The 25,384-nt window shown below is 39.6% G+C and overlaps 1 protein-coding gene across 2 annotated transcripts in view; it reads left to right on the top strand.

Annotated features, from left to right (window-relative positions):
* ZNF800 (zinc finger protein 800) overlaps nucleotides 1-25,384 on the top strand; it is a 185,116-nt gene that overhangs the window by 109,554 nt on the left and 50,178 nt on the right. Inside the window, exon 1 of one of the 2 annotated variants that reach the window (XM_055590839.1) lies at nucleotides 7,430-7,470. The exons of the other annotated variant lie outside the window; for it this stretch is intronic. The gene's annotated coding sequence lies outside the window, so the exon portion shown is untranslated. Of the gene's footprint in view, nucleotides 1-7,429; nucleotides 7,471-25,384 lie in introns of those variants that run through there. 2 annotated transcript variants of the gene reach the window in all.

The following is a 25,384-nucleotide window of genomic DNA, read 5'->3' as shown; positions in this document are numbered from 1 at the left end:
CAATGTAACTCTCATAGCCATTAATGCCCCATGATAATATAAGAGATGTCTTGATATTGGGTATAATTTAACTTCATTGAATCATATATTAAAATTGAAATACAATGGGAGGATTCAGAGACAGAAAGCAAGAATACATCAAGCCTCTACGTTTTCCAGTTCATATAGCAGCAACTGGGTTCTCATTCTAAGACCTGCCTTTATTAGCTAGAAGTTGCAAGGACCAAGACCACAATTGAGCAATCATACTACTTGGAAATAATCACATAAAGTTAAGATATAAAGGAATTACATTCTTAAGATATTAAGCCACTTCCAACTATACATTTGATGTCTTTGTACATTATACTATTATGCTGTTAATCCCCTAAGGTCCCAGAAGACTTTTAGTGATAAAAGATTATTTTACTGATACCTGGCACCATGGGGAAGCCTTGGGGGGCACTGGCCACATTTGCACTAGATTTCAAAGAAAACCAGAAAGCCTGTTGCATTTGTCTTGAGTCAACACATGAGCTTCTCACAGTCAATTATCTGCACAATATCTGCAGTTTATAGAGACCAAACATGATCATGTTACCTCCCACCTTGCTTTAAATATTTATAGTTAGCGATGATTAAAATAATATTTAAATTTGTCCCTTAAATCATGAGTTTTATCATCTTCCTCATTTTGAGGCTGAGGCTCAAGGTTTACAGCTCTGGAGATGAAAGGGAAGTTAACGACTTCTTTAATCTTGAAACAAAGCTTAGGCTAGGATGATGATCTGAATTCCTTTAGTGTATCACAGACCAAGCCTATCACTTGAGAGCATAGAGCCTGATGTAGGGAAAATAGTCAGGCCTTGAGGCTTGCTGACGAGGGTGGACGAGGATATGATGCAGAGCAGTGGGTCTCAACCCTGTCAAATCCAATGTCCTGTTTCCACAGCTAATGTTTCATAATGCCTCCTTTATTATCCTGAATTGGGAGTCATAGGTAATATAGATTACAGCCACATAGAATTCAAAAAAATCAATATAATAACATTGTATAATATAAAGTATATAGGGTATAATATAAAGGGCAGACAAAGGAGAAGTAATTTATTATGAAATAATATCTTTCTATATGTAAATGCCTGGGCATGTCTAGACTAGAAGATATCCTGGAGGGATCAAATGCTTGAGTTTCACTATAATGAAAAAGTTGGAATTTGAGAGAAGTAAGAAATTCCTCTGTACAAGAAATACCAGAAAATGAAAGAGCAAAAGTCCAAGTGGAAACGAAAATATCAACTAGAATGAGGATGTGTAATACAGACCAGAATCAGACTAATTTGTATATGATGAGAGAAAGAGGGAAATAACTGTGACTGAAGTGTAGGTAAGAGCCAAGACAAATTACTACAGTTGAAATGGAGAAAATGAGGAAGAATTATATTCATGCACATGAATTTGTTCTTATTTGTTAGTGCAGTGTAGAATAATTCCCTTCATTGTAACATCAGACAGACAGTGATGAAATAGTGCATATCCATGTGCACACACACACACACACACACACAACTTGTCTCCTGTCTTAAAATCTCAGTGCACCCAATCTTTGGTATATAAAAAGCCTTGGATATTATATCCTTAGTTAGGCAAAGAGGAAGAAAGCAGATTGGAAAATAATACTATATTGGAAGAGACTACCAAGAGGGTTGTTTGCCAGACTGCTGGGAACATAAGACTGAAAGACGACAGACCACTGTAAAGTAATTTTAATATTTAGTTTTTGCAGCATAGATAACACTGTGTTACACAATATTAAAATATTTAACTTAGAAATGACATAGAATATTTACAAACAACCCTTATTATTAACATTCATTGAGACCCTTGCATTTCTAAATGTGTTAAAATGAGTCTCAAATTGCCTCGAATACTTGTTTGCATGTCATAGCAGCAAACACAAACTGATATAGAAAGGCATGTTGCACCAGCAATTCAAATACCACAAGGGATCTGCCATTGACAATGTGCTTTGAAACGATGAACACATCTTGCTAAGCTTCTAAACATAACATGGTGCGATAGATACTCAGTTTACCTGGTAGTCATATTTCTTGAATTCATAATATATTAAAATTATGCAAAAATATTTCATGATTATATGTGACCTGGAGTTAAATCCTAAGCTCAAATAATTACAACCAATTTTTTCACCTTTAAGAAAGTCTAGTAGAATATTCAAAAGGCGGGCCTGGTATTTTTCCAGAGAAGATATACAAATGGCCAATGAACCCATTAAAAGATGCTCAACATCATTTGCTATCAGAGTAAATGCAAATCAAAACAACAATGAAGGAACTTCCCAGGCGCCCAGCAGTTAAGACTCCCAGCTTCCAATTCAGGGGACACGGGTTCCATGCCTTGTTGGGAAACTAAGATCCCACCATGCTGTGCAGTGTGCCCTCCAAACAACAACAACAACAACAAAATATACCCACAATGAGATACCACTGCATGCCAACTAGGATGTTTATAATAAAAATAATTAAAAACAAACAATAGCAAATCTTAGCAAGAATATGGAGAAATTGGAACCTTCATTCATTCCTGGTAGTATTGAAAAATGGTGGAGCTACTTGGCAAAACAATCCCCAGGCATTTCCTCAAAAACTTACACATAAAGTTACCATGTGACCCAGCAGTTACACTCCTAAGGATATAACCAAGAGAAATGAAAACATGTATCAACACAAAAACTTGTATATAAATGTTCTAGCAGCACTATTTATAATAGCCCCAAGTGGAGACAACCCAAATGTCCATCAGCTGATAAAACGGATAAATAAAATGTGGTACATCCATAAAATAGACTATTATGTGGCAATAAAAAGAAATGAGGTACACATTACAACATGGATGAGTCTTGAAAACATAATGTTAAGTGAAAGAAGCCAGACACATAAGTATCAGTTCAGTTCAGTCACTCAGTCCTGTCCGACTCTTTGCGACCCCATGAACCGCAACATGCCAGGCCTCCCTGTCCATCACCAACTCCCAGAGTCCACCCAAACCCATGTCCATTGAGTCAGAGATGCCATCCAACCATCTCATCCTCTAACGTCCCCTTCTCCTCCTGCCCTCAATCTTTCCCAGCATCAGGGTCTTTTCAAATGAGTCAGCTCTTTGCATCAGGTGGCCAAAATATTGGAGTTTCAGCTTCAAAATCAGTCCTACCAATTAATACCCAGGACTGATCTCCTTTAGGATGGACTGGTTGGATCTCCTTGCAGTCCAAGGGACTCTCAAGAGTCTTCTCCAACACCACAGTTCAAAAGCATCAATTCTTCGGTGCTCAGCTTTCTTTATAGTCCAACTCTCACACCCGTACATGACCACTGGAAAAACCATAGCCTTGACTAGACGGACTTTTGTCAACAAAGTAATGTCTCTGCTTTTTAATATGCTGTCTAGGTTGGTCATAACTTTCCTTCCAAGGAGTAAGCGTATTTTAATTTCATGGCTGCAATCACCATCTTCAGTGATTTTGGAGCCCAGAAAAATAAAGTCAGCCACTCTTTCCACTGTTTCCCCATCTATTTGCCGTGACACATAAGTATATGATTCCATTTATAGGAAGTGTCCAGATAGGCAAATACACAAGCAACCTTGAATATTCATTGAAAGGACTGATGGTGAAGCTGAAGCTCCAGTACTTTGGCCACCTGATGTGAAGACCCAACTCAATGGAAAAGACCCTGATGCTGGGAAAGATTGACGGCAAAAGGAGAAAGGGGAGGCAGAAGATGAGATGGTTAGATAGATCCCCAACTCAATGGATATGAATTTGAGCAAACTCCATGAGACAGTGAAGAATAAGGGAGCCTGGCAGCCTGCAGTCCATGGAGGAGCAAAGAGCTGGACATGACTTAGTGACTGAACAGCAAAAACAACATAGACAGAAAGTAGGTCTGTGGTTGCCAGAGGCTGGGGGAGAGGGGAATGGAGAAAAACTGCTAGTGGGTATGGGACTTCTTTTTGGAATGATGAAAAGGGTCTGAAATTAGATGGTGGTAATGGTGGCACACTTCTGTGAACATACATAAGCCCACTGAATTGTTCATTCTAACAGGATGATTATATCAGTTATGTAATGCCAACTATGTCTCAATTTAAAAATATATGTGTATGTGTACATATACATATATACACATTGTATACACATACTTAATGAGATGACATTATGTTTTGTGTGCATGTTTTGAGTGTAGTGATTAAATCTCTAATCTCTACACACTGAGATATTTTACTTTGCTTTGAAGGCTAAAGGACCACTATTCATGGCCTTTCACACCATGCCCCTGCCTTCATTCTTCCATGAGATCTTTGCACCTGCAAGACCCTACTCCTTTAGCCTCACTTCACCTGAGTAATTCTTTTCTTTTTTAAACCAGGGCTGCACAGAAGCCTTGTACTTGCTTGCTTATTTAAATTTTGGCTACTCTGGGTCTTCATTGCTGCTCATAGACTTTCTCTAGTTGTGGCCAATGGGGTCTCCTCTCTAATTGCTGTGTGTGGGCTTCTCATTATGGTGGCTTCTCTTCTTGCAAAGCACAGGTTCTGGGGCACACAGGCTTCAGTAGTTGTGGTGCAGGGGCTTAGCTGCTCTGAGGCATGTAGGATCTTCTTGCATCAGGGATTGAACCCATGGCCCCTGCACTGGCAGACGGATTCTTAACCTCTGGATCACCAGGGAAGTTCTGAGTAATTCTTTGTCACTCTGTGTGTGTGTGTGTGCTCAGTCATGTCTGACTCTTGGCGTCCCCATGGACTGTAGTCCACCAGGCTCCTCTGTCCATGGGATTCTTCAGGCAAGAACACTGGAGTGGGTTGCCATACCCTCCTCCAGGGAATCTTCCTGATCCAGGGATCGAACTCACTTCTCTGACATTTCCTGCATTGGCAGGCAGATTTTTTACCACTAGCGTCATCTGGGAAGCCTCAGTTCTTTGTCACATCCTTTAGCAAGTCTTCTCTGACCTCCCTGACAAGGTCAGACCCTTCTGTATACCCTCTCATAATACCATACCTCTTATCATGCCGCTTGTCACATTATACATATTATATTTGCATTTGAATGGGTGGCCTTTGGCCTTTGGATTAATATCTGTCTTTTCAGTTACACTGTTCTACTTGAGGGGTAGTATGATCATGTCTGGTCTTGCTTACACCTATATACCTTGGGACAGTATCTGACATACAGTGCCTGATCTCTTTATATAGATGAGAAAATGTTTATTGAATGAGTTAACAAGTGAATTATGTTCTTTTAATTTAATCTTTGTTATACCACTTCTGGGTTTATTTCCACTTCTGCCCATTTATTCATTCATTCTAAAATGTTCATTGGGTGCCTACTGTGTGCCAGACCATATAATGATGCCTGTGACTCATGAAATGATATCTGGTTTAATCAACTATGGTTAAAAAGGCAGGAGTCATTTTACCTGCAAACAATTCTGAATAGGCCTGAAAGAATGTAGGAATTCATCTCATAATGTGGCTTTGTATATCAGTTCAGTTTACTTGCTCAGTTGTGTCCGACTCTTTGCAACCCCATGGACTGCAGCACGCCAGGCTTCTCTGTCCATCACCAACTCCTGGAGCTTGCTCAAACTCATATTCATCGAGTTGGTGATGCCATCCAACCATCTCATCCTCTGTCATCCCCTTCTCCTCCTGCCTCAATCTTTCCCAGCATCAGGGTCTTTTCAAATGAGTCAGTTTCTCACATCAGGCAGCCAATGTATTGGAGCTTCAGCTTCAGCATTAGTCCTTCCAATGAATATTCAAGATTGATTTCCTTTAGGATGGACTGGTTGGATCTCCTTGCAGTCCAAGGAACTCTCAAGAATCTTCTCCAACACCACAGTTCAAAAGCATCAATTCTTCAGTGGTCAGCTTTCTTTATGGTCCAACTCTCATACCCATACATACTAGAAAAACCATATCTTTGACAACATGGACCTTTGTCAGCAAAGTAATGTCTCTGCTTGTTAATATGCTGTCCAAGGAGAAGGCAATGGCAACCTACTCCAGTACTCTTGCCTGGCAAATCCCATGGATGGGGTCTCTAGGAGTCGGACACTACTGAGCGACTTCACTTTCACTTTTCACTTTCATACATTGGAGAAGGAAATGGCAACCCACTCCGGTGTTCTTGCCTGGAGAATCCCAGGGACGGGAGAGCCTGGTGGGCTGCCGTCTATGGGGTCACACAGAGTTGGACATGACTGAAGTGACTTAGCAGTAGCAGTAGCAGTAGGTTGGTCATAGCTTTTCTTCCAAGGAGCAAGCGTCTTTTAACTTCATAGCTTTGTATATGGCAGCAACTTAAAGCTTCCTAGATTCTCCCTTCAGAATTTTGATGTTATTCTTGGTAATGTCACTCAACTAAATCACATGACTTAATCTTGGTAAGTTTTTTTTTTTAGATTCTAATCTAAATCTTATTATAAACTTCCAGCTCAACTATAAATTTAATATTGCAGCAAATCAAGCTACTGGGCTATGTAAGAACTAGACACACTAACCACAAAGTTTTGTAATGCTTATCTAGACCATAGTACCTAACTGAAAACTACAAAACATCAGTTAATTAATTTTCATAAGTGATTTTGATTATTCAAGTAATCGTATTCTCTTAATGAGTCACATTTTATGCAAATTTATTTGTCAATATAGATTAATCATAGCAAAGAACATTCTTTCATATTATGCATATTTGTACTAACTCCATAAATATACATGTACTTTGTTAGAAATATGATTTCTCAAATTACGTATGAGGGCTTCCCTGGTGGCTCAGATGGTAAAGAATATGCCTGCCAGTGCAGGAGACCCAGGTTCAATCCTTGGGTCTGGAAGATCCACTGGAGTAGGAAATGGCAATTCACTCTAGTATTCTTGCCTGGGAAATTCCATGGATAGAGGAACCTGGAAAGTCACAGTCCATAGGGTTGCAAAGAGTCAGACATAACTGAGTGACTAACACACACACACAAATTATGTATTGAATAAATTAAGTCCTTCTAAGTTAATAATCATATTTCTGCTGAATGTTTAATAGAAGGAAATATTTTTTCTCTTTCAATTAATTTGACATTTTTAACCAGAAAGTGAATTAATGCAAGCTTATGCATGGAAACAGTAGACTTTATGTGTTCTGCAAGGAGACAGTGATTAGACTAGACTCTATAAACCTCATGAGAGTAGAGATCATATTTCTTGTTGTTCATCATTGTATCTCCCACCCCAAACCCTAGCACTGTTATTGGCATATGGCAGGTGCTCAATAAATAGCTGTTACATGAATGAATCAAAATACTCTAATTCTGTCCTTAATATTTTTAGAGGGTAAACCAATGGTGCCTGACAACAGTGTTGGCATTAACAGGTCAAGTTGTTGGTTTGTGTCTCCATGTATGAAAGAAACTGGTGAGTAAAATTGTATATTCTTGCTTGGAATTAGTAAAATTATATATTCTCACTTGGAATTAGGAATTATATATTCTTTGGGGATTATTTTCACTTGTATAGTCTCACTTGAAATTAGTGGAATATTCTCACTTGGAATTGGACTTAAGGGTGAGAAGAATCTGATTTCTTATTGCATGGTTCATGTGGGAAAAGTTTATTCCAATTTACTGTATTTTGAACTCTGAATTCTGAGGCACGAGGTTTGGTTCAATCACCAGTCATTTGTGCAGTGTCTGGATTGGAAATCACTGCAGAAACATCTTTTTAAACCCAGTCTTCCATCTAAAGTTTGAATCTCCTTTATAATATTTCTGCCAAGGGCCTCACCAAACTTTGAACATTTCCAAGTGATAGGGAATTTAACAGCTCCTGAGACAATTCCTTCCAGTTAAGGACAGTTTGCTTAAAAAATTCTTTATTCTATCATATTGAAATTGGCCTTCCTGCACTTCTCACACCCAGCAAAGATGGGTATATAGAACACCTGTTTTTCCTCTTCCATCTGACAACCCATATGTGTTTTTAAAATTTTATGTATGTAATTATGGAGAAAGAAATGGCAATCCACTCCAGTATTCTTGCCTGGAAAATCCCATGGACAGAGGAGCCTGGCAGGCTACAGTCCATAGTGTCGCAAAGAGTCGGACCTGACTGAGGCGACTTAGTATCATGTATCTATGTATGGGTTTTGTTTTTAGCCGTGCTGGGTCTTTGTTGCTGCGTGAAGGCTTTCTCTAGTTGCAGCAGCTGGGGACTGCTCTCTAGCTGTGGTGTGTGGGCTTCTCACTGAGGTGGCTTCTCTTGTTGCAGAGCATGGGCTCTAGGGCATGCAGGCTTCAGGAGTTGCAGTGTGTGGGCTCCGTAGTTGTGGTGCACACGTTTACTTGCCCCATGGCAAGTTGAATCTTCTTAGACTAGGGATCAAATCCATGTCCCCTGCATTGGCAGGTGGATTCTTAATCACTGGACCATTAGGGAAGTCCACCCTAGTATATATTTGGAGTCTTTGGTGGCTAAGCAAAATTTCCCCAGTTTATATGAATTCTCCACATAGGACATGATTTCACATCTCTTCCCTTCCCTGACCATTCTTCCAGTGAATGTGCCTCTATTTGTTTGGGTCTCTTTTGAAGTGTAGTGTCCAGACAAATCCCAATATTTTAAATGTGGTTTATGTGTAGCAACTACGCTCTTGTCAAATATTGAATTTGTAGATAGTCAGGAGTGTCCTAGATATTTTCTACTGGGATTGTAGTGACAATTCCTATGAATCTGCACTAACATTTCTGTCTCTCATATGTAAGCATCAGAGCCAGAGCATTTTAGACTGGGCAAAGTGATTTTTTTCCCCTAGATCACATAAAAAGCAATGGGAAACTAACAAAGAATTAATCTCAAAAATATACAAACAGCTCATGAAGCTCAATACCAGAAAAATAAATGATCCAATCAAAAAACAGGCCAAAGAACTAAACAGACATTTCTCCAAAGAAGACATACAGATGGCTAACAAACACATGAAAAAATGCTCAACATCACTCATTATCAGAGACATGCAAATCAAAACCACAATGAGGTACCATCTCACTCCAGTCAGAATGGCTGCTATCAAAATGTCTACAAACAATAAATGCTGGAGAGGATGTGGAGAAAAGGGAACCCTCTTACACTGTAGGTGGGAATGCAAACTAGTACAGCCACGATGGAGAACAGTGTGGAGATTCCTTAAAAAACTGGAACTAGAACTGCCTTATGATCCAACAATCCCATTGCTGGGCATACACACAGAGGAAACCAGAATTGAAAGAGACACGTGTACCCCACTGTTCATCACAGCACTGTTTACAATAGCCAGGACATGGAAGCAACCTAGATGCCCATCAGCAGACGAGTGGATAAGAAAGCTGTGGTACATATACACAATGGAATATTACTCAGATATTATAAAGAATGCATTTGAATCAGTTCTAATGAGGTGGATAAAACTGGAGCCTATTATACAGAGTGAAGTAAGTCAGAAAGAAAAACACCAATACAGTGTATTAACACATATATATGGGATTTAGAAAGATGATAATGATGACCCTATATGTGAGACAGCAAAAGAGACTCAGATATGAAGAACAGACTTTTGGACTTTGTGGGAGAAGGTGAGAGTGGGATGATTTGAGAGAATAGCATTGAAACATGTATATTATCATATGTGAAACAGATCACCAGTCCAAATTCGATGCATGAAACAGGGCACTCAAAGCTGGTGCGCTGGGACAACCTAGAGGGATGGGATGGGGAGGGAGGTGGGAGGGGGTTTCGGGATGGGGACACATGTACACCCATGGCTGATTCATGTCAATGTATGGCAAAAGCCACCAAAATATTGTAAAATAATTAGCCTCCAATTAAATAAGTAAATTAAAAAAAAAACAATAAGAAAGAATATGTATCTCCTTTCATCTCCATGATCAAGGAACATAAGAAGGCTAGTATTTTTATTTTTCTTACTTTTGCTCTGCTTGTAAGTTAGATAATGAATCTAAAGTGCTTAGTATGGTGTCTGGTCCAGATTCAACAAATCTTAGCTAACTTTTCCTTTCCCTTCTCTACCTCTTTATATTTGTCTTGGATTTTTCCCTTTATCTTTTAACACAACAATGATGTAGAAATGAACAAGATTATAAAGTATCTTCTATAGACTCTTTTTTTTTTTTTCAATTCCCAGAAGACATGAGTGCTTTGTTTTCTTTAAGTAAAATCCTAAGGGACAGTTAGATGAGACAGAAATGTTTCAAATGTTTTCAGAATAAAATATAACACTTAAGCAATCTTTACACATTCATTTTAGTCATTTAGTCGACTTATGCACTATTCTGCATCTTCATTCATCTGGCAGAGTTTTTTGTACAGAAATGAGCTTCCTAAGACTAGAAAGACAGGATTAAAAAATGAGAGGTTTCAATTATTAGAGAAATACAAATCAAAACTACAATGGAATACCACCTCACACCAGTTAGCCATCAATAAATTCTACAAATAACAAATGCTGGAAGGTGTGCGGAGAAAAGAGAACACTCCTATACTGTTGATAGAATGTAAATTGGTGCGGTCACTAATGGAAAACAGTATGGCGGGTCCTCAAAAAACTGAATATAGAGCTACTATATGACCCTGCAATCCCGCTCCTGGGCATATATCCAGACGAAACTGTAATTCAAAAAGATACATGTACTCCTAAGTTCATGACAGCACTATTTACAATAGTCAGGACCTAAATGTCCACCAACAGATGAATGGATAAAGGAGATGTGGTACATATATACAATGGAATATTATTACTCAGCCATAAAAAAGAATGAAATAATGCCATTTTCAACAACATGAATGGACCTAGAGATTATCATACCGACCAAAATGAGTCAGAAAGAAAAATACAAATACCATATGATGTCACGTATGCTGCTGCTGCTGCTAAGTCACTTCAGTCGTGTCCGACTCTGTGCAACCCCACAGACGGCAGCCCACCAGGCTCCCTGTCCCTGGGATTCTCCAGGCAAGAACACTGGAGTGGGTTGCCATTTCCTTCACCAATGCATGAAAGTGAAAAGTGAAAGTGAAGTCGCTCAGTCGTGTCCGACTCTTTGCGACCCCATGGACTGCAGCCTACCAGGCTCCTCCATCCATGGGAGTTTCCAGGCAAGAGTACTGGAGTGGGGTGCCATTGCCTTCTCTGATATCACTTATGTGTGGAGTCTAAAATATGACACAAATGAATATAAGAAACAGAAATATACGCACAGACATAGATAAGAGACATGTGGTTGCCAAGGGGGAGGGAGTGGGAAGAGGATGGAGTTGGGAGTTTGGGATTAGCAGATGAAACTGGCATATCTGGAATGAATAAACAGCAAGGTCCTACTGTATAGCATAGGGAACTATATTCAATATCCTGTGATAAACCTTAATTAAAAAGAATATATATGTATAACTGAATCACTTTGCTATACAGCAGAAATTAACACAACATTTTAAATCAACTATACTTCAATAATATTTTTAAAAGAAGGGTTTCAATTAGATATTTTCTCAGATTATTGTATTATAGTTCCCGGTTTCACAAGTGATTAAGAAAAGAGAACTAACGTTGATAGGGGAATTTTTGAATATACTACAGCAATTGTTCCTTTAAAAGCAAAATTCTGAGAAACGTAAAGCAACTTTGTTCCTGTAAATGAAACTGCCATTCCTGACATCTGGCACACTATCTCCTTTAGCAATAAGATGATTAGAAACACACTGAATTTTGACTAGCGTTTTTATAAAGACATTTATTTTATAACAGAGAGTGACAATAGATTTAGGTACTCCCCCACAAAGTACTAAGAAGTAAATGTCATTCTATGGCATTGAAATCAATGATGTTAACTCTAGCATCTAGGGGTCACTAGGCAACTTAGTACTGCCTAGCAACACAGGTCTTAACAAGGATCTTAACACTGTATCCTATGGGGCTTTCTCCCAACTAGAAACTCTTCTGCCTAAGTGGAAAAAGTCCTGATTGCTCTTTTTCAAAATTCTTACCAACCTAACTTTTCCCTTACACCATGTATGATCTTTGTAACAGAAATTGCTTTAATAGTCTGATGACTTGAAAGTATAAGAAACACCCAAGAAAGCTTCCTGATTTTTTGAAAGATGTCTTAGCAGCATAGGCTCCAAATCTAGAGATTTCGCAGATGCAAAATATGCAACTTTCATTAGGAAAAAATAGAACTTTTGAATGGGAAAAATTAGTGTCAATTTAAGATAAAAATGTGATCATTTTGTAGAAATTATTTTGGAAATTGTTTAAAATCTCAGATCAATAGAATAAGTGTAGATGCCAATTGGTTTCTTAAAATGTTCCATTAATACAGTATTTTGTTGTAGTTTATGTATTCAACTGGAATTAAGACCTAAGACACACGTATTGACTCAGTTCTCATAAGCCAAAAATGTGCATTTCTTCTGATACCTTGTTGTTAGAGATGAGGCATCATCTCACTTTTATAGAGATTTTGTATTCAGTGTTTTAGATCAAGATCCTAATGAAGTCATATGTAAAAGAGCTAACTTATTTCTGTTCCACAGTTCTGAACTGTAGCCTTATTTTCAGTCTTGCAAATAAATCTTGGCCATAAGGAGGAGAGTTGGGAAAATGAATGAAAAACTCAGAATACCTTTTTGATGATGATACAGTATCACATGCAAAACTCTTTAATGACTAAATCACAGAGCATTTACAAACTGAATCACATAGCATTTACAACATATGATTGAGGATGAATTACTCTGTTAATATATAATAATAGATAATCTACTGGTCAGCTCTCCTAAAGAAATAGGTTTTAGTAAAATTTCAAAATTTCTTGGAAAAATGATTATTCATAATCTATTATTATAGCTTTCTAATTCAACTGAGTTAAAAAACTGATGCTGCAAATGCCCCCTCCCCTTTCCCTCCCTGCTGCTTTTGTGTATATATGTCCGTGTAAATCCATGGTTGTAATCATCTCTCATGTGCCTGTCTTAAGTGATTATCATAAAGCAATACAAGTTTTACCTGCTACCATTATTAGATTGAATATTTTAATATTTCATTCATTATTAGATTGAAAACTCCTCAATGATTAGACTGTAAACTCCAGGAAAGTAAGAACCTCCTACATTGTTTATGGATGTATTCCTAGTACCTGTGCATTGGCACTAAAGAAATTTTCGTTGACTAAAGGGAAGAGACTTGGTCACACTCATCCTTGTATTCTAAGTTTGACATGATGTTTGGAATACAATGGATACACAGTGAATGCTGATTGAATGGATTTACTGATAATAAATTAACACCCAGGGTAATACATTTTTTTCTAACTTTTAATCATGTCAGAGTACACCAGAAAACCATTTCTACTTACATGACTGACCACAGTTTCTAATTATATTATAGCACCAATTAACTTTTATTCTCTTTAATTTTGCTTTGAGAGTTTCTAAAACCTAAATAAGATTACTAAGATCACTGTTTGTGTGTACTCAGTCATGTCTGACTCTTTGTGACACCATAGACTGTAGCCCGCAAGGCTCCTCTGTTCATGAGATTCTCCAGGCAAGAATACTGGGGTGGATTCCCATTTCCTCCTCCAGGGGAATCTTCCTAACCCAGGGATTGAACCCACATCTCCTGTGTTTCCTACATTGGCAGGCGGATTCTCTTCCACTGAGTCACAGGGAAGCCCACTAAGATCACTGGTTAAAAGAACTCTCTGTAATATAATCATTGTTATCTATCTGTAAATTACTTATTCATAATAAAAGGAAAAAGAGTAACTATACAGTGGAGTCAACAAAAGAGTCTGAAATACAGTACTTGGATGCAATCTCAAAAACGACATAATGATCTCTGCTCATTTCCAAGGTAAACCTTTCAATATCACAGTAATCCAAGTCTATGCCCCAACCAGTAACACTGAAGAAGCTGAAGTTGAACGGTTCTATGAAGACCTACAAGACCTTTTAGAACTAACACCCAAAAAAGATGTCCTTTTCATTATAGGGGACTGGAATGCAAAAGTAGGAAGTCAAGAAACACCTGGAGTAACAGGCAAATTTGGCCTTGGAATACGGAATGAAGCAGGGCAAAGACTAATAGAGTTTTGCCAAGAAAATGCACTGGTTCATAGCAAACACCCTCTTCCAACAACACAAGAGAAGACTCTACACATGGACATCACCAGATGGTCAACATCGAAATCAGAATGATTATATTCTTTGCAGCCAAAGATGGAGAAGCTCTATACAGTCAGCAAAAGCAAGACCAGTAGCTGACTGTGGCTCAGATCATGAACTCCTTATTACCAAATTCAGACTGAAATTGAAGAAAGTAGGGAAAACCACTAGACCATTCAGGTATGACCTAAATCAAATCCCTTATGATTATACAGTGGAAGTGAGAAATAGATTTAAGGGGCTAGATCTGATAGATAGAGTGCTTGATGAAGTCTGGACGGAAGTTCGTGACATTGTACAGGAGACAGGGATCAAGACCATCCCCATGGAAAAGAAATGCAAAAAAGCAAAATGGCTGTCTGGGGAGGCCTTACAAATAGATGTAAAAAGAAGAGAAGCAAAAAGCAAAGGAGAAAAGGAAAGATACAAGCATCTGAATGCAGAGTTCCAAAGAATAGCAAGAAGAGATAAGAAAGCCTTCCTCAGCGATCAATGCAAAGAAATAGAGGAAAACAACAGAATGGGAAAGACTAGAGATCTCTTCAAGAAAATTAGAGATACCAAGGGAACATTTCATGCAAAGATGGGCTCGATAAAGGACAGAAATGGTATGGACCTAACAGAAGCAGAAGATATTAAGAAGAGGTGGCAAGAATACACAGAAGAACTGTACAAAAAAGATCTTCATGACCCAGATAATCACGATGGTGTGATCACTGACCTAGAGCCAGACATCCTGGAATGTGAAGTCAAGTGGGCCTTAGAAAGCATCACTACGAACAAAGCTAGTGGAGATGATAGAATTCCAGTTGAGCTATTTCAAATCCTGAAAGATGATGCTGTGAAAGTGCTGCATTAAATATGCCAGCAAATTTGGAAAACTCAGCAGTGGCCACAGGACTGGAAAAGGTCAGTTTTCATTCCAATCCAAAGAAAGGCAATGCCAAAGAATGCTCAAACTACCGCACAATTGCACTCATCTCACATGCTAGTAAAGTAATGCTCAAAATTCTCCAAGCCAGGCTTCAGCAATACGTGAACCATGAGCTTCCTGATGTTCAAGCTGGTTTTAGAAAAGGTAGAGGAACCAGAGATCAAATTGCCAACATCCGCTGGATCATGGAAAAAGCAAGAGAGTTCCAGAAAAACATCTATTTCTGCTTTATGGACTATGCCAAAGCCTTTGACTGTGTGGATCACAATAAACTGTGGAAAATTGTGAAAGAGATGGGCATACCAGACCACCTGACCTGCCTCTTGAGAAATCTGTATGCAGGTCAGGAAGCAACAGTTAGAACCGGACATGGAACAACAGACTGGTTCCAAATAGGAAAAGGAGTACGTCAAGGCTGTATATTGTCACCCTGCTTATTTAACTTATATGCAGAGTACATCATGAGAAACACTGGACTGGAAGAAACACAAGCTGGAATCAAGATTGCTGGGAGAAATATCAATAACTTCAGATATGCAGATGACACCACCCTTATGGCAGAAAGTGAAGAGGACCTAAAAAGCCTCTTGATGAAAGTGAAAGAGGAGAGTAAAAAAGTTGGCTTGAAGCTCAACATTCAGAAAACAAAGATCATGGCATTTGGTCCCATCACTTCATGGGAAATAGATGGGAAAACAGTGGAAACAGTGTCAGACCTTATTTTTTTGGCTCCAAAATCACTGTAGATGGTGACTGCAGCCATGAAATTAAAAGACGCTTACTCCTTGGAAGGAAAGTTATGACCAACCTAGATAGCACATTGAAAAGCAGAGACATTACTTTGCCCACAAAGGTCTGTCTAGTCAAGGCTATGGTTTTTCCTGTGGTCATGTATGGATGTGAGAGTTGGATTGTGAAGAAGGCTGAGTGCCGAAGAATTGATGCTTTTGAACTGTGGTGTTGGAGAAGACTCTTGCAAGTCCCTTGGCCTGCAAGGAGATCCAACCAGTTCATTCTGAAGGAGATCAGCCCTGGGATTTCTTTGGAAGGAATGATGCTAAAGCTGAAACTCCAGTACTTTGGCCACCTCATGCGAAGAGTTGACTCATTGGAAAAGACTCTGATGCTGGGAGGGATTGGGGGCAGGAGGAGAAGGGGACGCCAGAGGATGAGATGGCTGGATGGCATCACTGACTTCATGGACGTGAGTCTGGGTCAACTCCGGGAGTTGGTAATGGACAGGGAGGCCTGGCATGCTGCGACTCATGGGGTCGCAAAGAGTTGGACACAACTGAGCAACTGAACTGAACTGAACTCATACAGTGGAGAAGCTAAATAACCTCTTAAACCAGTGAGCAAGATTAATATCAAACATATCTGTTCCTCCATGTTCACTGCAGCATTATCTACAATAACCAAGACATGGAGACAACCTAAACCATCAATCTGTGTGTGTGAGTGAGTGGAATATTACCCAGCCATGTATAGAAGGAAATCTTGCCATTTGGGACAATATGAATGGACCTAGAGTGAAGTAAGTCAAACAGAGAAAGACAAATACGATACAGTCTGTATATGGACTCTAAAAAAACCAAACCAAACAAAATTGAACTCACTGATACAGAGAACAGATGGGTGATTTCCAGCAGTAGGCGTGGCAGTGGGTGGGGGACGGGAGATTGGGTTGGGGGGTAGGATGGGGTTTGAGGGCGGGGGAAGGGATGGTGGGGTGGTGGGTGGGAGAAGAGGTGAGTGAAATGTGTGAAGAGGACAAAAACACAAAAGTACAAACTTTTCATTATAAAATGAATAAGTCTTGGGGATGTAATATACATCGTGGTGACTATAGTTAATAATATTGTTTTGTATACTTGAAAGTTGGTAAGAGAGTAGATCTTGAGAAATTCTCATCATAAGAAAAAAAGGTTCATAATTCTGTGGTGATGGATGTTAACTAGACTTATTGCGGGGATCATTTTGCAATATATACAAATATATTTGGATCACTATGCTATACACCTGAAACTACCATAATGTTACATGTCAATTATATCTCAATTAAAAAAAGAAAAAGAATTACTGGGAGTTCCCTGGTGGCCTCGTGGTTAGTTAGGGCAAGCCAATGAAGGTCAGGGGAAAAAAAAAAAGGATTAGTGGAAACAGTGACAGGTTTTAGTTTCTTAAGCTCCAAAATCACTGTGGATGGTGCCTGCAGCCCTGAAATTAAAATACACTTGTACCTTGGAAAGAAAGCTATGACAAATCTAGACAGCATACTATAAAGCAGAGACATCACTTTACCAACAAAGGACCACCTTAGTCAAAGCTATGATTTTTCCAGTAGTCACGTATGGATGTGAGAGTTAGACCATAAAGAGGGCTGAGCGCTGAAGAACTGTGGTACTGGAGAAGACTCTTGAGAGTCTCTTGGACTGCAAGGAGATCCAATCAGTCCATCCTGGGGGAGATCAGTGTTGGGTGTTCATTGGAAGGACTGACGTTGAAGCTGAAACTCCAATACTTTGGCCACCTGATGCAAAGAGCTGACTCATTTGAAAAGACCCTGATGCTGGGAAAGATTGAGAGCAGGAGGAGAAGGAGACGACAGAGGATGAGATGGTTGGATGGCATCTCTGACTCAATGGGCGTGGGTTTGAGTGGACTCTGGGAGTTGGTGATGGACAGGGAGGCCTGGTGTGCTGTGGTTCGTGGGGTCGCAGAGTCGGACACGACTGAGCGACTGAACTGAACCGAACTAATCCTGGATTGCTTCTTATATTGAAGGGAAAAAAGTCAATAAAAGGCATTATCATGATAACTGACAAAATTATAACAGGGTGTGGGGCAGGGGGTGGTGGTGCTCAGTTGTGTCCGACTCTGCGACCCCATGGACTGTAGCCTGGCTGAGATACTCTGTCCATGTAGTTTTCCAGGCAAGAATACCGGAGTGGGTTGCCATTTCCTACTCCAGGAAATCTTCCTGCCTCATGGATGGAACTTGCATATCTTGCTTCTCCTACATTGGCAGGTGGATTCTTTACCACTGAGTCACCCGAGAAGCCCCAACATAGACTGTAGTCTAAACAGAAGTATTGTATTAATGTTAAATTTCCTGAATATGATAACTGTATTGTGCTCACGTATGATAATAAAATCCTGGCTTTGAGAAACACACACTGAAGTAATTAGGGATAAAGGAGAAGGATGTATGTTTGAATCTACTCTCAGATGGTTCAAAAAATCATCTATATAGATAGATAGATTGAGAGAGAGAGCAAACAAATGGGACAAAATATTAAAAGTTGGTTAATCTGGGTAAAGTATGGGAGTTGTGTTCTTTCATGTGAGATCTTAGTTCCCCGACCAGGGGCCCCTGCCTCCTGTAGTGGAAGTGCAGAGTCTTAACCACTGGACCATCAGGGAAGTCCTTTTGTTTGCTTTTAAATTTTAAGTGTTTCAAAATAAAAAATTAAAAAAAAATGGTTTCTAAAAATGCAAAAATTGCTTAAAAAAGCATCCCATTTGTCAATATTTGCAAGTTTAAATAAAAGCAACTAAACAAAAATAATCACCCCTCATAAAAGCAAAACCACAATCATGAATGGTTAGTAGCTTTAAGTGTCCAACTATGGCACATATTCTACAATATTACTAATTCTATGCAATAGGGTTCCTTTAATTGTCCTTGTATGGTTGTTCTCTGGGCTTCCTTGTGGCTCAGTTTGTAAAGAATCTGCCTGCAGTGCAAGAGACGCAGGTTTGATCCCTGGTCTGGGAAGATCCCCTGGAGAAGGAAATGGCAACCCACTGCAGTATTCTTGCCTGGGAAATTCAATGGACAGAGGAGCCTGGCAGGCTACAGCCCATGGGGTCACAAGAGTTGGATACAACTTAGCGACTAAACCACCACCACCACGATGGTTGTGCTCTACGTTGAAAATGAGTGTCCTATTAGGCCAAGGGCTAAAACGGATTTTTCCCAAACCACTAAAATTGATTTTTCGCACTAAACTTTTTCTTATGATGCTTATTGCAAAGAGTGAACGTTGTTTTACTTCTTTAGCCCAATGGAAATCAGAATTCATTCCCTCAAGCCTATTTAGTAACTTGTAATGGTTGTCTATTACGTGCCAAGAAGTGAACTAGGTGATGGTAAAACAATGAGGAATGCTTTGCTGTGTTTCTCGACAGATTCAGACTAACGGGAGAGTCAGTCATTTAATTAGAATGATTTATTACAGGTGCAGGAAAATGGAGCGGTCATTTGTCTGTGGGAAGTAGTTTCTCAGAAGAAGTGATATCTAAAGCAAGTCTTAAAGGATGAGTAGGAGTTTTCCAGGTGGACAGGATATTCATTTCCGGGTGTGAGGAGTACCATGTGCAAAGGCAACAAAGCCTTGAAAAGTTCAATACTCATTTTTAATTGATACCAGATATAATTCAGAAGCATTAAAACCTAGGTCAGCTGCTTAAAAAATATTTTTATAGTGAAATATTATACTTATTTACAGAAGTGCATAAAACATAACTATCAGCTTGCTGAATTATTACAAAGCAAATATACATTGTAATGATTATGTGGTGAAAATTGATAAAATGGTCAGGAACCCCCAAATCGTCACCCCCCCAGTACACTTCCCAACCCTCTCAGCAAACCACTATTCTATTATTTAATAACTGTTTTATTAAAAAATTTTTTTAATTTACATGTTAAAATTTATTTATTTTTGGTTGTGCTGGGTCTTCACTGCTGTGTGTGGGCTTTCTCTAGCTGCAGGGGCTATTCTTTGCTGCAGTGCCCGGGCTTCTCATTGCAGTGGGTTCTGTTGTGGAGCAGAGGCTCCAGGCAAGCAAGCTTCACTGGCTGTGGCATGCAGGCTCTAGGACACGCAGGCTTCAGTAGTTGTGGGACACCGGCTCAGTAGTTATGGCTTGTGGTCTCTAGAGCTTGGGCTTCAGTAGTTGTGATGCATGGACTTAGTTGCTCAGCAGCATCCTCCTGGGCCAGGGATCAAACCTGAGTCCCCTGCATTGGCAGGTGGACTCTTATCCACTGTGCCACCAGGGAAGTCCCTAATAGTTGCTTCAGCTAATGAATATGTAGCCATACACACACTTCTAATCATCTCTCCCTAAAATTCCTTCGTGTTCCACACCCCCTCCCTATCCAGTTCAACTACGAGTATACCCAATTTTTCCAACTCCAAAACACATGCTTTTTCTACTTTTCATTGAGATGTGGCTTCTTCATGTAGAAAATGAGCAGTCGACAGAGATTTTAAATTAGGCAGTAATATTATTAATATTTTTAAAACTCTAATTTTGTTGATAGTGTGGAATAATGGAGAGCGGGAGAGATGGTGGTAGGAAGACCATGGAGGTAGTTATTGCAGTGGTTCAGAGGTGAGGCTTTGGACTTGAAGATTGATGGTTCCCATGGAGAGAGGTCACTATTTCCTAAACCTTTCTGAAGTATAACCAGTTGTCCATGGTGTCAGGTTGCATGTTGGGGTTAAGTGAGCTGAGAAACCTTGTACACAGGTAACTTGCATTGCTTTGCATCTTTGCATGTGCTCCTCTCTTTGACTCCAAGGCCTTCACCTAGATACCCTGATTAGATAGCAACACTGTTGATTAAAATTTGGAAGAACAGGTTTTGTGAGAAGAGAAGTTCAGTTTGGGCCCTGCTAATTTTGAGATGTTGGGGAAATTCAGATTGTGTGCTTTGTGGGTAGTTAGAGCTTAGATGCTTCAGGGACAGGCCTGAACTGGAGATAAAATTTTAGGAATAATCAGAATATATGTAACTTGAAGCATAGGACGTGGACTCAGTCCTATGTTCAAATCTAAGATCAAACATAAATTATCTGTTTCCTAATTTGTAAATGGGCTCACTAAAGGACAGAATAAAGATGGACTCAATAAAGGACAGAGATGGTAGGGACCTAACAGAAGCAGAAAATATTAAGAAGAGGTGGCAAGAATACACAGAAGAACTGTAGAAAAAAGAACTGCACAACCCAGATAATCATGATGGTGTGATCACTCACCTAGAGCCAGACATCCTGGAATGCGAAGCCAACTGGGCCTTACGAAGCATCACTACGAACAAAATTAGTGAAGGTGATGGAAGTCCAGTTGAGTTATTTCAAATCCTGAAAGACGATGCTGTGAAAGTGCTGCACTCAATATGCCAGCAAATTTGGAAAACTCAGCAGTGGCCACAGGACTGGAAAAGGTCAGTTTTCATTCCAATCCCTAAGAAAAGCAATGCCAAAGAATGCTCAAACTACCGCACAATTGCACTCATCTCACACGCTAGTAGAGTAATGCTTAAAATCTCCAAGTCAGGCTTCAGCAATATGTGAACCGTGAACTTCCAGATGTTCAAGCTGGTTTTAGAAAAGGCAGAGGAACCAGAGATCAAATTGCCAACATCTGCTGGATCATCAAAAAAGCAAGAGAGTTCCAGGAAAACATCTATTTCTGCTTTATTGACTATGCCAAAGCCTTTGACTGTGTGAATCACAATAAACTGTGGAAAATTGTGAAAGAGATGGGCATACCAGACCACCTGACCTGCCTCTTGAGAAACCTGCATGCAGGTCAGGAAGCAACAGTTAGAACTGGACATGGAACAACAGACTAGTTCCAAATCAGGAACGGAGTATGTCAAGGCTGTATATTGTCACCCTGCTTATTTAACTTATATGCAGAGTACATCTTGCGAAATGCCGGGCTGGAAGAAGCACAAGCTAGAATCAAGATTGCCAGGAGAAATATCAATAACCTCAGATATGCAGATGACACCACCCTTATGGCAGAAATTGAAGAGGACCTAAAAAGCCTCTTGATGAAAGTGAAAGAGGAGAGTGAAAAAGTTGGCTTAAAGCTCAACATTCAGAAAATGAAGATCATGGCATCTGGTCCCATCACTTTGTGGGAAATAGATGGGGAAACAGTGCAAAGAGTGGCTGACTTTATTTTTCTGGGCTCCAAAATCACTGTAGATGGTGACTGCAGCCATGAAATTAAAATATGCTTACTCCTTGGAAGGAAAGTTATCACCAGCCTAGACAGAATATTAAAAAACAGAGACATTATTTTGCCAACAAAGGTCCATCTAGTCAAGGCTATGGTTTTTCCAGTGGTCATGTATGCATGTGAGAGTTGAACTATAAAGAGGGCTGAGCACCAAAGAATTGATGCTTTTGAACTGTCATGTTGGAGAAGACTCTTGAGAGTCCCTTGGACTGCAAGGAGATCCAACCAGTCCATCCTGGGGAAGATCAGTCCTGGGTGTTCATCGGAAGGACTGATGTTGAAGCTGAAACTCCAATACTTTGGCCACCTGATGCAAAGAGCTGACTCATTTGAAAAGACCCTGATGCTGGGAAAGATTGAGGGCAGGAGGAGAAGGGGACGATAGAGGATGAGATGGCTGGATGGCATCACCAACTCGGTACACATGCGTTTGGGTAGACTCCGGGGGTTGGTGTTGGACAGGGAGGCCTGGCGTGCTGTGGTTCATGAGGTTGTAAAGAGTCAGACACAACTGAGTGACTGAACTGAACTGAATTTGTAAAATGGGATAACATTTAACATAGGATCTTAGTAAGGATTCAGTGAAAAACTAGAAAGCACTTAGCACTTTATCTGAATTCAATAAGTGACAAAATCATCTTTAGCTATTATTATATGTGTACGTGCTAAATCGCTTCAATCGTGCCTGTCAGACTGTAGCCCTCCAGGTTCCTGTGTTCATGGAATTCTCCAGACAATGATAGTGGAGTGGATTGCCATGCCCTCCTCCAGGGGATCTTCCTGACCCAGGGCTCAAACACACATCTCTTATGTCTCTGGCATTGGCAGGTGGGTTCTTTACCACTAGTGCCACCTGGAAAGCCCAGCTATTCTTATAGTACAGACTAATTTATGAACAAACTCCATTATAACAAGTAATTTTTTAAAATGGAATTCATCTAAATGCTATCTGAAATGCATTTGAATGGAAGACCTGTAAGGCATGGTTTGGTGCCCACATGGCAGCATGGTACATGCACTGTACCACCTGGTCAGCAAGACCTAAGTGTGCCTTTAGCATCAGGAATGGAAACTGTAAGTCTATATCGGGGTCCTAGTAGGCAACATATCTCCAGGGCAGCAACCTTCTCCCTAGTGGAGTTGCTAGTAGGTTACAACCTACTCCCTAGTGTCCTTAAACATTTTAGGAAAAGCATTATCATTTTTTCTGCATCCTCTTGCTTGCACAGTCCTTAGGTGTTAAGTTCTGTAATTGATAATAGGTCAACAGTTTACTATTTGTCCTTTGACATCAATTTTTCCATGACCCTTTCTAAACTTTCAGCCTCTATTTTGGTCCATAATTTTATTTTAAAAAGTTATGAATTTGTGTTGTAAAATGCGACATCATAATCAAAGCTAGCAAAATCTGGACCTGAATATATATGTCCCATAATTGGTTCTACTTGTTGTTAGGTGTTTATACTGTGTTTTAGAGAGATCTGTTTAGAACAGATGTGAAAATCTTAAAGAAAGAAACAAAATTATGAAAAAAAGTTAAGGAATCACCAAAGTATCTATACAGTGCCAGCAAACTGACCCACTTAGTCAGTTTAAAGAATTGGTCTGACTAGTGTTTCCTTGTTTTGCTATTCTTAAAGGCACCATCAATCATTAAAAAAAAAAAAAGCAAACCAGCAGCTTTAATTAGCTAGTATTATTCTTGAAATAATTATATATTGTGATAGATTTCATGCAAAGATCATCACAATAATTCCTTCCATTCTTATATGCATATCCCTTTGAAATGTGACTTGGCTACTCCTCCCATCAGGAAGAGAAATTTAAAATATGGCACCAATGAACCTATTCACAAAATAGAAATGAACTCACAGACATAGTTATCAGACTTGTCACCAAGAAGGAGGAAGGGAGGAAGAGGGACTCGGCATTTGGGGTTGGCAAATGCAAACTACAGCATTTCATTCAGAATGGATGAACAACAAGATCCTACAGTATAGCACAGGGAACTATATCCAGTCTCTTGGGATAAAACACAATGGAAAAGAATAGTAAAGAATATATATGTATATATGTGTGTGTGTGTGTGTGTGTGTGTGTGTGTATATATATATACGCTGCTAAGTCGCTTCAGTCATGTCCGACTCTGTGCGACCCCATAGACGGCAGCCCACTAGGCTCCTCTGTCCCTGGGATTCTCCAGGCAAGAACACTGGAGTGGGTTGCCATTTCCTTCTCCAATGCATGAAAGTGAAAAAGTGAAAGTGAAGTCGCTCAGTCGTGTCCAACTCTTCGCGACCCCATGGACTGCAGCCTACCAGGCTCCTCCGTCCATGGGATTTTCCAGGCAAGAGTACTGGAGTGGGGTGCATTGCCTTCTCCGATATATATATATATACACACACATAAAACTGAGTCACTTTGGTGTACAGCAGAGATTGGCACAACACTGTAAGTCAACTATACTTCAATTTAAAAAGTTTTAAAAAGAAGGGAAATTTATCTTCCCAATTTCTGAATATGTGCTGGCCTTCTGACTTTCTTTTACCAATAGAATGTGGTGGAAGTGGTGTCAAGTTCCTTCAGTTCCCACTCTATTTGCTTGGCATGCTACCATTATATGAAAAAGCCCAGGATAATATTGAGGATGAAAATCTACAAGGGAAGAGAGAGGTCCAGCCAATAGTCAACACCAACTGCCAGCCATGAGAGCACCCAGTCAAGCTGCCAGATGACTGTAGCAGCTACGTGCATGATCCCAGACAAGGCCAGACTAAAATGACTTTAAGGCACTGATTCTAGGGTGGTTTGCTGTGCCTCAATAATGTATGTGTATATTCATGCATGTGTGTGTGTGTATGTATATGTATGTGTGTGTGTATTCTCCAGACTTGATATGTTAATCATTAGATATGCACTTCCAGACTTTAAGTATAAAAAAGTTCCTTAAAGCTCTAATGATGTGTTACCTAGGTTGCTGTAGTGAACAACGAAAGGGAGACAAATGATTTTTCTGTGATGGTTTGTGCATAGTGTTTTTAGAGGTAGGGTGAAATTCTAGGTGATGTTCAAAGTCTTTTTGTGAAATTCAATTAAATTCTTGTGATTCTAGCAATTCCATTCCCACTTCATGAGCTT

This window comes from Bubalus kerabau, chromosome 8 (genome assembly GCF_029407905.1).
Source record: "Bubalus kerabau isolate K-KA32 ecotype Philippines breed swamp buffalo chromosome 8, PCC_UOA_SB_1v2, whole genome shotgun sequence".
NCBI lineage: Eukaryota > Metazoa > Chordata > Mammalia > Artiodactyla > Bovidae > Bubalus > Bubalus kerabau.
This window is presented reverse-complemented; position numbering and strand designations above follow the sequence as displayed.